The sequence below is a fragment of the Theropithecus gelada genome, chromosome 8 (assembly GCF_003255815.1).
Source record: "Theropithecus gelada isolate Dixy chromosome 8, Tgel_1.0, whole genome shotgun sequence".
Lineage (NCBI taxonomy): Eukaryota > Metazoa > Chordata > Mammalia > Primates > Cercopithecidae > Theropithecus > Theropithecus gelada.
In genome coordinates, this window is record NC_037676.1 from 116465071 (window position 1) to 116476263 (window position 11193).

The 11193-nt window shown below is 34.4% G+C and overlaps 1 pseudogene; it reads right to left on the bottom strand.

The window, feature by feature from the left end:
• Positions 1-8673: 8673 nt before the first annotated feature.
• Positions 8674-10341, bottom strand: LOC112630199 (annotated as a pseudogene).
• Positions 10342-11193: the final 852 nt, after the last annotated feature.

The following is an 11193-nucleotide window of genomic DNA, read 5'->3' on the forward strand; positions in this document are numbered from 1 at the left end:
TTAAATAAAGCCATTAAAGAGGTATTTTAAGTTAAGCTGTGGTTCATGCCCATCTTCTCTGGAAGAAGTTCAAATTATGGTTTTATTATTTAGTAAATATGTAACCTGGACAACTCACTTAACCTACCATTGCTTCAATTTCTTCATCTGTAAACTAAAAAACTAACAATAAACTGTTCAGCTACTAAACAGAGTACTTATCAGATTAAATGACTTAATATAAGTAAAGTTATCTGAGGATACTGGTTAAGAGCATGGATTTTTAAAAACTAAACCAAGAACATAGCACAAGATCTACTTTTAGGCAGAGATAGATTCCAGATCATATTAACTTTTCTACTTGTGCCTGGAGTAATTATTTTTCCTCCTACTTTAAAAAAATAAGCCATTAAGCCATTTCTGATTTACATAAAATAGTGTGATTCTAGTCTGATTTCTTTATTTTTCTTGTAGGCACCTGAAACAATGACACCCATCTTTGATTCTCTCAGGTCTTATAATGGAAATGGTCTTCTTTGGCCTCTGGCACAATGATATTTTCTTTACTTGTGTTTCATATCACATCTGTTTCGTTCAGTCTCTCTCTCTCATTCTCTTTCTCTTCCTCCCTCCTTTCTTCCTCTTCTCTTTCTCCTTTTCTTCCTCTCCTTATCCCTTAACTCTTTATTTTTTCTTCCCACTCAAGCTTCTTGAGTTGTCTATGCTTGTTTGCTACGTGTATTTTATTTCTTTCTTTCACCCTTCAACTGACTGTTGTCTGTTTGCATCCCAAAACACATATTAATGTTGTTCTCCAAGATCTCTATTGATCATTTCAATCTTTTACCTACTTTAAATCTCTGCATTATTTTTCACTGTATGCCATTCATTTCATCTTGATATGTTTTCTAATGGGACAACAACCTTATCTAGTTATCTTCAAACTATCTGAGATTCGACTTCAAGGATGACAATTTCCTTACCTTTTCTATCAATAATCAAGATATTCCTTTCTAGTTCTCTCTTTCTTCTGGCATAGTCCATTCTCCTTGGGCAATGCTACCTACATCTATAGTTTTAATTATTCCCAAATCTACACCTTCATGACTTCTCACTCTCTCTTAAGTTTATCCATGTATCCATGTATCCAACTGTCTTCGGTGTTTTATTTTTTCTAGATGCTTATTAGTTCCATTATGCTCCAACAATTTTGGCTGCTCATTTTAGGACAATTAATTTGGGAAAGAACTGTAATTTGGGGCACCAGCAACTTAATTATACTTCCCAAAATATAGATAAAATGTACACCTCTTGATAAAGTGACTATCTGTTAAAATACTTTTGCAATACAAGATGAACTTGATATAGCATGGTATATAAGATACTCCATGACATAACCCCAGCTTGTAGATCTCGGCAATCCTTGTGAAATTTAGGCCTTCTATGAATATGGTAAGTGTAAAAAACTGCCCATACTCTGCCCTTTTCCACCTTAATCTTTAAACTTAAAGTGTCTTATTACATCATTTATAGTCTCACTGATTGAAACTACTCTAAAATAGAATAAGTAGTCAATGAATTTTTTTCTAAGTCATTAGCTATTGTAGGTTTCCAAAATTATGTCATTAATGGCTCAACCATTAAAATATTCATTATTTTTTATATTTAGAAACATAGGTGAATAGTGTATTTATCTTGTAGACTTAACTTAGAAAGTGACAGTAAATAGTTAATTATATGTCAACTGTGGCATTATTTGGCAACTTTTTATAAAGAAAACTGAGCTTCAGTTACAATAGAAACTTGGATTTTTACTTCTAATTTGTAGATTCCACATTTTGTTTCTTTTCAGACTACTAGTTACAGTTATTGACTTATTTATAATTAGATCTGGAGTCCAGATGTGCAAACTTCCTTAAATCAAATGTTACTTTTGTTTTCATCAATTTGTTTTCATTATATGAGAAAGCATATTAGAGTGGCTATTAAAGATCTAATGTATTCCATTTACTGTGACATTTTTTTCAACCCAAAAGCTGTTTTGCTATTATGTATTAGTTAAGATTTTAAATATAATATATTTTATCTGTTTTTAACTTTTATTTTAAATTTGGGAGTGCAAGTGCAGGTTTGTTACATAGGTAAAGTTTGGTCATGAGTTTGTTTTACAGATTATTTCATCAAACGGGGATTAAACTTAATATGCATTAGTTATTTTTCTTGATGCTCTTCCCACCCTCCACCCTCCAAAAGACTTCAGTGTGCATTGTTCCACTCTGTGTATCTATATGTCTCAACATTTAGCTCCCAATTTAAGTAAGAACATGTGGTAATTTGTTGTCTGTTCCTGTGTTAGTTTGTTAGAGATAATGGCCTCTAGCTCTATCCGTGTTCCTGCAAAGAACATGATCTCATTTTTCTTAATTGCTGTGTAGTATTCCACAGCATATATGTGCCACATTTTCTTTACCCAGTCTATCACTGATGGACATTTAGGTTGATTCTATGTCTTTGTTATTGTGAAAAGTGCTGCAATGAACATGCACATGTGTGTATCTTTATAATAGAATGATTTATATTTCTTTGGGTACATACCTGGTAATGGAGTTGCTGGGTTAAGTACTATCTCTGTATTTAGGTTTTTGAGGAATCACCACAGTGTCTTCCACAATGACTGACTGGCAGGGATGAATCTCTTAAGTGGAAATATTTATAGCAAAGAAAAAGTAAAGAAATACATACCTGTACTCTAAGAGGAATTTATTGGTGAGAAAAAAATTGGTAAGATAGGTACATAAAACATTCTATAAGGAACTCACAAAAAGAAGACAGTAAAAAGAAAAATGGTAAGTGAGTTTTCAAAATTTTGATATATATGTTTAGCCTGGTAATTATAACAAGGCTTATATTTCTTCAAGGATTATTCTCATAATTATTCTTCTATATCTCAATGGTAGGTAAAACATGGTGGGTAAAAACAAGAAAACAAAACAAAACAAAAATAAAATCTATAGATTTGGTATTATGTTACCAGGTTTGAATCCTAGTTACATTATTTATTGATCATAGGGCTGTGGCTAGGATATTTAACATCTCTTAGCTTCATTTTCCTCATTAATACAATAAAATTAAAGTACAATTTTAAGGTTAATATAAAAATAAAGTGAGGTTATATAATTAAAGGACCTGGAGCATTGTAACTTTTAATTACTTGTTAATTTTCTTCCTATCTGTAGTAATAAAAATATGATTATCTTTTTTCTTAATTAATACTTAGGAAATATGTTCTATTTTTTCTCTGAATTTTGAATGTATTCATATGGAATCCTAAAAGGAAGTTGAAATGTTATTTTTTTTGTAGTAATTGTTGCAAAGTGATTATTTTAAGTTAATTATGCACAACTATTAAGCTTTTGTTTTTAGATTTGGTAGTTGTTAATCATTAGAGGTAGGTTGGAGATGGCTCATTACCAGTCTAAAAGGAAGGAACCTCAGTCTCTATTTTGTCAGACTACATACATTCATAAGAAGATAAGCAGTAACATTTTTATATCTAAATCTGTCATCTGGGATGAATGTCAGCTGTTTTTCCCCTGTGGTACGCAAAAGCACTAAGATAGTTTGGAATTTTGCTCCCCCCAAATCTCATAGGGGCAATGTAAGAATAGTCTAACACAGAAAATTGGTACTGAGTAGTGAAGCATTGCTATAAAGATACCTGATAATGTGTAAGCAGCTTAGAAACTGGATAACAGGGCTGGGCATGGTGACTCACCCTTGTAATCCCAGCACTTTGGGAGGCCAAGGAGGGTGGATCATGAGTTCAGGAGATCGAGACCATCCTGGCTAACATGGTGAAACCCCATCTCTACTAAAAAGTACAAAAAATTATCTGGGTGTGGTGGCAGGCACCTATAGTACCAGCTACTCAGGAGGTTGAGGCAGGAGAATGGCATGAACCAAGGAGGCAGAGCTTGCAGTGAGCCGAGATTGCACTACTGCACTCCAGCCTGGGCAACAGAGACAGATTCTGTCTCAAAAATAAAACAACAAAACAAACAAAAAAACAAAAAAACTGGATAATGGGCAGAGGTTGGAAGTTTGTAGGACTCAAAAGAAGATGGAAAAATAAGAGAAAGTTTGGCACTTCTTAGAAATTGGTTAAATTGTTGTGACCAAAATGCTGATAGTGATATGGAGAGTGAAGTCCAGGCTGATGAGGTCTCAGACGAAAATTAGGAACTTATTGGGAACTAGATCAAAGGTCACCCTTGTTATGCCATAGCAAAGAACTTGGCTATATTTTGTTCATGTTCTAGGGATCTGTGAAAGTTTAAACTTAAGAGCAATGACTTAAGGTACCTGGCAGAAGAAATTTCTAAGCAGCAAAACATTTAAGATGTAACCTGGCTGCTTCTAACAACCTATCTCAGATACGGGAGCAAATAAACGACTTAAAGTTGGAAGTTATAATTAAAGAGAGAGCAGAGTATAAAAATTTGGAAAACTTGCAGCCTAGTCATGTGGCAAAGAAAGAAAAAAAAAAAGAAAAATCTAAACGTGTTGTGGAATAACCACTTGCTAGAGATATGAGCATAACTAAAAAGTAGCCAAGTGCAAATAGTGAAGACTGTGGTCAAATGGCCTTGAAGACATTTCAGAGATCTTTGAGGCAGCCCCTCCCATTACGGGGGTCCAGAGGCTTAGGTCTAAAGAATGGTTTTGTAGGCTAGACCAGGAGTGTCACTGACCTGCACTACATTGGTAGGCTTCTCGCATCCAGGCCCCTGTGACAGCCTTGACTCAAAGGGCCCCATGTACAGCTTAGGATGGCAAATCCAGAGGGTACAAGCTGTAAGTCGTGATGACTTTGAGGTGGTCTTAAGCCTGCAAGTTCGCTGAGTGCAAGAGGAAGCCTGACAGCCTCTGCTTAGATTTCAGAAGATGTGTGAGAAAGCCTGTGTGACCAGGCAGAAGTCACTGCGGGGACAGAACCCTCACAGAGAACTTCCAGTAGGGCAGTGTCAAGGGCAAATATAGTGTTGGAGGTAACACACAGAGTCCCCACTGGGGCACTGCCTGGTGGAGTTATAGGAAGGGAGCTGCCACCTGCCAGACCCCAGAAGGATAGATTCACTGGTAGCTTGCACCCTGTACCTGGAAAAGCCACAGGTACTCAACTCTAACCCATGTGAGCAGCCACAGGACCTGTACTCTGCAAAGCCACAGAGGTAGAGCTTCCCAAGGCCTTGGGAGCTCACCCTTGCACCAGTGGGCCCTGAACGTGGGACATGGAGTCAAATGAGATTATTTTGGAGCTTTAAGATGTAATGACTGCCTTGCTAGGTTTTGAACTTGTATGTGGCCTGTTACCCCTTTCTTTTGGCCAATTTCTCCCTTTTGAAATAAAAATGCTTATCCAATGCCTGCACCCCCATTGTATCTTGGAAGTAACTTGTTTTGGTTTTCCTGGTTCATAAATGGAAGAAACTAATCTCAGATGAGACTTTGGGCTTTCGACATTTGAGTGATGCTGATGATTCTATTTTGCAATGTGAGAAGAACATGAGATTTGGGGACCAAATGTGGAGTGACATAAGTTGAATATTGGTTCTCCCAAACCTCACGTTGAAATGTAATCACCAGTTTTGGAGGGGGGTGGGGATTGGTGGGAGGTGATTGGATCATGGAGGCAGATTTCTCATGAATGGTTTAGTACCACCGTCTTGGTGCTGTTCTCACAATAGTGAGTGAGTTTTCAGAGTTCCAATTGTTTAAAAGTGTCTGGCACCTTCCCATCTCTCTCTCTTGCTCCTTCTTTCACCATGTAATGTGGCTGCTACCTCTTCACCTTCCATCATGAGTGAAGGCTCCCTAAAGTGTTTCTTTATGGCAATGCAAGAATGGCCTAACACAGGTACTAGCATTGAAAAATTCACCTGATTCTATAAGTAGGGTTAGGCTAAATAATCAGGCAGTCTGAGGTGATAAAAGGTATTCTTGGAACCAATAATTCAGCTCAGAACCAGTTAAAAGTCAAATGGAGGATGCTATCCCTTAGTCTACAGGGCAAGGTTTCACTTGATTCTTACACCTTGACCATACAAAAGTGTGAAGGTTGTCTAAACTATTTTAAATAAAACAGCTTGAACACTAGTAATTTCATTAATGGGGATCCATTTTTAACATTCATTATGCTAATTGGTAAAGCTCCTGATGTTGAGTCAAGATGTAGATGTTAGAAATGCTTGATGAATTTACTTCTGCAGTATGGACTTCCTAACTTTAAATGTTAGCTGACCCCCTGGGGAAAATGATTGTCAACTAGATCCCCATAGTGTCTAGATTAACATAAATGCACATATATTGATTTAACATGGTTAATTCTGAAATATTTGAATATAAATTATAGATCTTATATAATTGTACCTTTAATCATATTTTCAAAATAGCAAAATTAACTGAAAACTGGCTTATAAAATCCAGAGTGTAATGTCCATTGGATTTACAGAAGTATCAGATGGATAATAGATTGATCTTAATTTTGCCCTTTAAATTAAATGCCAGAGTAGTATAAACCTGAGAGAATGTAAATTTGGGAACCAGAGTTGTATCCTCTGATCTTCTCTCATAATAATAGTCTTCAAAATTGCAAGAAATAATCCTAGCACTTTGGGAGGCCAAGGCAGGTGGATGGCTTCAGTCTAGGAGTTCAAGACCAGTCAGGCAATGTGCAAAAATGCATGTCTCTACAAAAATGTGAAAATTAGCCGGCCATGGTGGCATGTGCCTATAGTCCCAGCTCCTCACGGGGCTGAGGGAGGAGTATTGCTTGAATCTTGGAGGTTGAGGCTGCAGTTATCCATAATTGACTGAGCCACTGCACTCTAGCCTGGGTGACAGAGCAAGAATTTGTTTCAAAAAAAAAAAAAAAGCAACAAAAAGCATGCCAAATATAAGATGTTATCTCATGGAAATAGCATGAAAAAGGATGATCTACATGAGTTGATTCACTAGTTGTATCTATTAAAAATAACCGCTTCATATGAACTAATACTACCTAATATTATTGATAGCTTACTCATGTCAGATGTTATTCCTTGACCTTTTACATATAGTATTCATTCCTCAAAATAATCTCATAAATTACATACTATAATCATTATTTAATGAAGATAAAACCACTGAGGCAGAGAGCTTTTAAGTAACTTGCCTAAAGTCTAACAGGTAGAGAATTGATAATGTAGAATTAAAACGTAGGCGTGTGGCTCTGGAGGCCATACTCTCCAATGCTATAATACATTGATTGTGTCACAGTGTGTCTATGGGGCTGACTTCATGGACCTATGACCTGTCCAGTTGCACAGGGTACCATGCTCACATGGATCTGCTCTTGGTTTAATGCTGTGCTGCTGCCATTTTGGAATTCTTAATAATTTGCAACAAAAGACCCCACATTTTCATTTTGAATTGAACCCCACAAATTATGTAGCCAAACCTGTGTATGACTGTCTTGGCCATGAAATAATACACTTCATAGGTAGAAATGATATGAGGAAGTTCCTCTCACCGACAATCATTAGAATGTGTAATTCAAACCAGTGGGAGAAAAATGAAACCATCACTAAATAAGATATTAATTACACTTTTTGTATGGCAAATAATGAATTGTTCTTTATAACAAATAAACATAAACCAAGTCGTCTCACAACTTCCTTATGAGTATAAGCACAAGAATATAATTACTTATCTTCATACTTACCATAAAAGGGAATATTCAAGAAATCTTAATATATTGGCAGTTTCAAACATACTTCTGTTGCCAAAATATTATTGGAGGAATGAGAGTCTGTTGTTGAAAACTTAGAAAATAAAAAGACATAGTGCTTAGCAGTAAAATATCAAATTAAATCTAATTAGTAAATATGTTATTCTCCTCACCTGTTAATATTAACAGCAAAGTAATATTAATGTTTTCAATAGCTGAAAAAAGACACCATGAACTGTGCATTACCATAAAAATTTGAGGTAAAATTACAAAACCTAGTTTTTCATATATGCATAAATATAGTTTTCACTGATTAGTAATTTAATTTTTTAAATAAATAAATGCCTGAAATTTAAAACAGCATTATTATAAAATTACAAATGTTTCTTTTTTTTTTTTTTTGCTGAGTAAAACAAATGAGCAAAATTCAATTCTTGTTACAAAAGTGTTATATTTCTGAGTACATTTATGAGAGAGATTTCTGGATTTAATTTTTCTCATCTAAGCCATGTAGCTTAGCAATAGTGTCATTTGGGATAAATATATTTTCTTTACAAACTAGCTAATGCAGATTTTATGGATGAATAATTTGCATAAGTTTTGTTTCTGCCACCTTGTATTTACTGAAGTTTTATTTGACACCACACGATACATTTATGTATGATCACTTGGATTTTATCTTTTGAGGTAATTTGCCTTACATCATATTAAGTTCCAATTTATCAAAGTAAGAAGTGACTTCCGATAATCATAACCCTGAAATATATAAAAAAAACTATTTGGCATGTGCAATTACTCATTTCAGACATTCTTTTACATTTGAATCTAAAATTCGTGTACAAAATTTTATAAAATAAACCAAAGTAACACTCTATAAATATTCAACATCTGCTATTTTTAAAAGCCTGAACTCATTTCACTAATTGTCATGTGCTGATGTGGAAAATAACTGAAAGATCAGTTTCTTCCCGGATGTGCAGTTTAGCCAATATAAAGCCTGTTCAACAACAGCAAGAAACAAAAGTAGATATAAATCATTGAATTAAATCTTATTACAGTCTAAGTGCTTCTCCTCTAATGATACTCACATAATTCTTATTGTATAATTCAAAAATATTAGAATAATTACAATACCGTAGAATGCACATCTCTTAGAAGCATTAGAGTATTGTTAATTCTGACAGATTTCTATAATCCAAGTCACAGTCTTCTTTGCAGACTGTGTGATTATCTTACTTATGACTTATTCCTAATGTAAACAATATCTCCATGGAGAAAATATATTACTATTTAATGGCAATTTTAAAAAGCATTAAATTTGTTCATATTGTTGGATAAAGAACAGTATTACAGTGTATATTAAGCACCAATCCTATGCATAGTACTTTGGTAAAATTAAAAGGACCAGAAAGAAAAAACATAACTATATTGCAATTGAGATGATATTAAAAATCATAAGTAGAAAAACAAAGCAAAGTCTTATAACAGATATTGAATAAAATAGACTCTCATTGCTATGGAACACAAAAGAGGAAGAAAAGTATTGTTATGAAATACCTATGTCTAGATATTGGCTTCTTGATGATTTTTTATCTTTTATTCCTTATCGTATTCATTCCTTTAGTTATTTAAATATCCAGCAAAGGTTTTTGGACATCTTTGAGTAGAGAATACTTAAGTAATTATGTCATATGGATCTGAGGATATGAACTTTATGATTAATTCCTGTGAATAAGTTATGAAGTTTCTGTTATAGTGGTCATAAATGTAGGTAAGAATCCATTATGTGTCTGGGTGGGAGTACAGAATGGAGAGCTGAAGATTATCTCTGATTACATATGAAAGTTCCACTGTGAAGTTATTGGTCCATGTTTTCTGGGGAAAGCACTTCAATGTAGGCAAAGTCTTTCTAACCTAAAGAAATTTAGAGTTAAATATAGGGAAAAAAAAATCAAAACAACATTTTGATATTTTGTGTATTTTGTGTTTCTTTTTTTACCTGCAATGTATGAAATGTGTTTCCTTTGTTTTGATTTCTTGGGCAGACCAAAGGGTAAAATATCCAAGCTGAGATATAACTGCCAAACAAGTTCACTAAACCCAGCTACAGGAGATGCATAGGGTTTTGATTGACATACATTCATCTGATTCCTTCCACCTTGATGTCTCTGATGAAGTAGCAAGGCAAAAATGTTCAATCTTTCTCCCGTCTTCTTCGGATTCATTAACATATCATATCCTTGAAGTAATTGCTGTCTCATTGATGTCTCATTTGATTTATCTAAAAGAACCTTCGGCTGGACATCAATACCCATATTTTTAAAAAATGTGTGTTTTATTGGGCCCAGAGACGCTACTTTTCCCTGTGCCATTCTTTGCAAATAACTGAAGTCCACATTAGCTGTTAGATCTGCTGTTCCTGGGGCAATTAAGACATCATGAAACTTGTGGCCACAAAACCCTCTGAAGTCATCTGTCTTTGTTCCATCATGACCTTAATCAGCACCCAGTGCAGCACCTCCAGTTAGTGCAATGCATTGAGAAAGTTCCTTAGTGATAACACCAGCATCAGGAAAGACTTCAACGTGATCGATTGTTTAATCTAGTGACTTCAGCCATTGAGACAATCTACTGTAATTGCGATTTGAATTAAAATTTTGATTAAGTATATAAAATGGAGCTATTTATTTCACAAATATATAATGTTATTGCAGTATTTAAGACTATAAGGGCCCCTTATATTGATAAAGCTAACACTTACTTGGGAAGGTTTTGGTAGTCAGGCAATTGAAGCAAATTTAATGGAAATATTAGCTGGGCATAATGGTATGCATCTGTAGACCCAGCTACTCTGGAGGGAAAGTTGGGAGTGACTGAGCCCAGAAGTTTGAGGTTGCAGTGAACTGTGATCAGGAAATTGCACTCCATTTCAGTCAAAATGTGCTGAAATTTATAAATTAAAATAATTTATAAGTTAACACCAAACATTTGGAAAAAAATCACTTTTAAAAATTGTAATGTTAATAAATCAAATATTAATATTTAAAAGAAATTATGAAGTAATTTTTACTATACAAAGAAATGCTGCTTTCCAGAACACCTATAAGTTCATATTCACATACAGTCCTGCTCCATGTGTGTTATGGATAACATACACTTGACTTTCTTCTCCATCTATGCTTTTTCTATTCTCCTCACCACGAATTCCCCAATTAATACTCTGTTTCCACCTATTGAAGTAGTAGTCACATTTAAAGGACTGAGCTTAAATTTCATTATTCTATAATGTTTTCCAGATCCCTTTTTTAAAAATAAGGGCTTTTTTTGTATTTTTTACTAATTTTTCCCAGTGATACTACTTTGCTCAATCATAACACAAGTAATAAAATATTACACTAATTTACTTTAAATGTTTGCAAATATCTGTCCCCTTCTCTATATTGCAA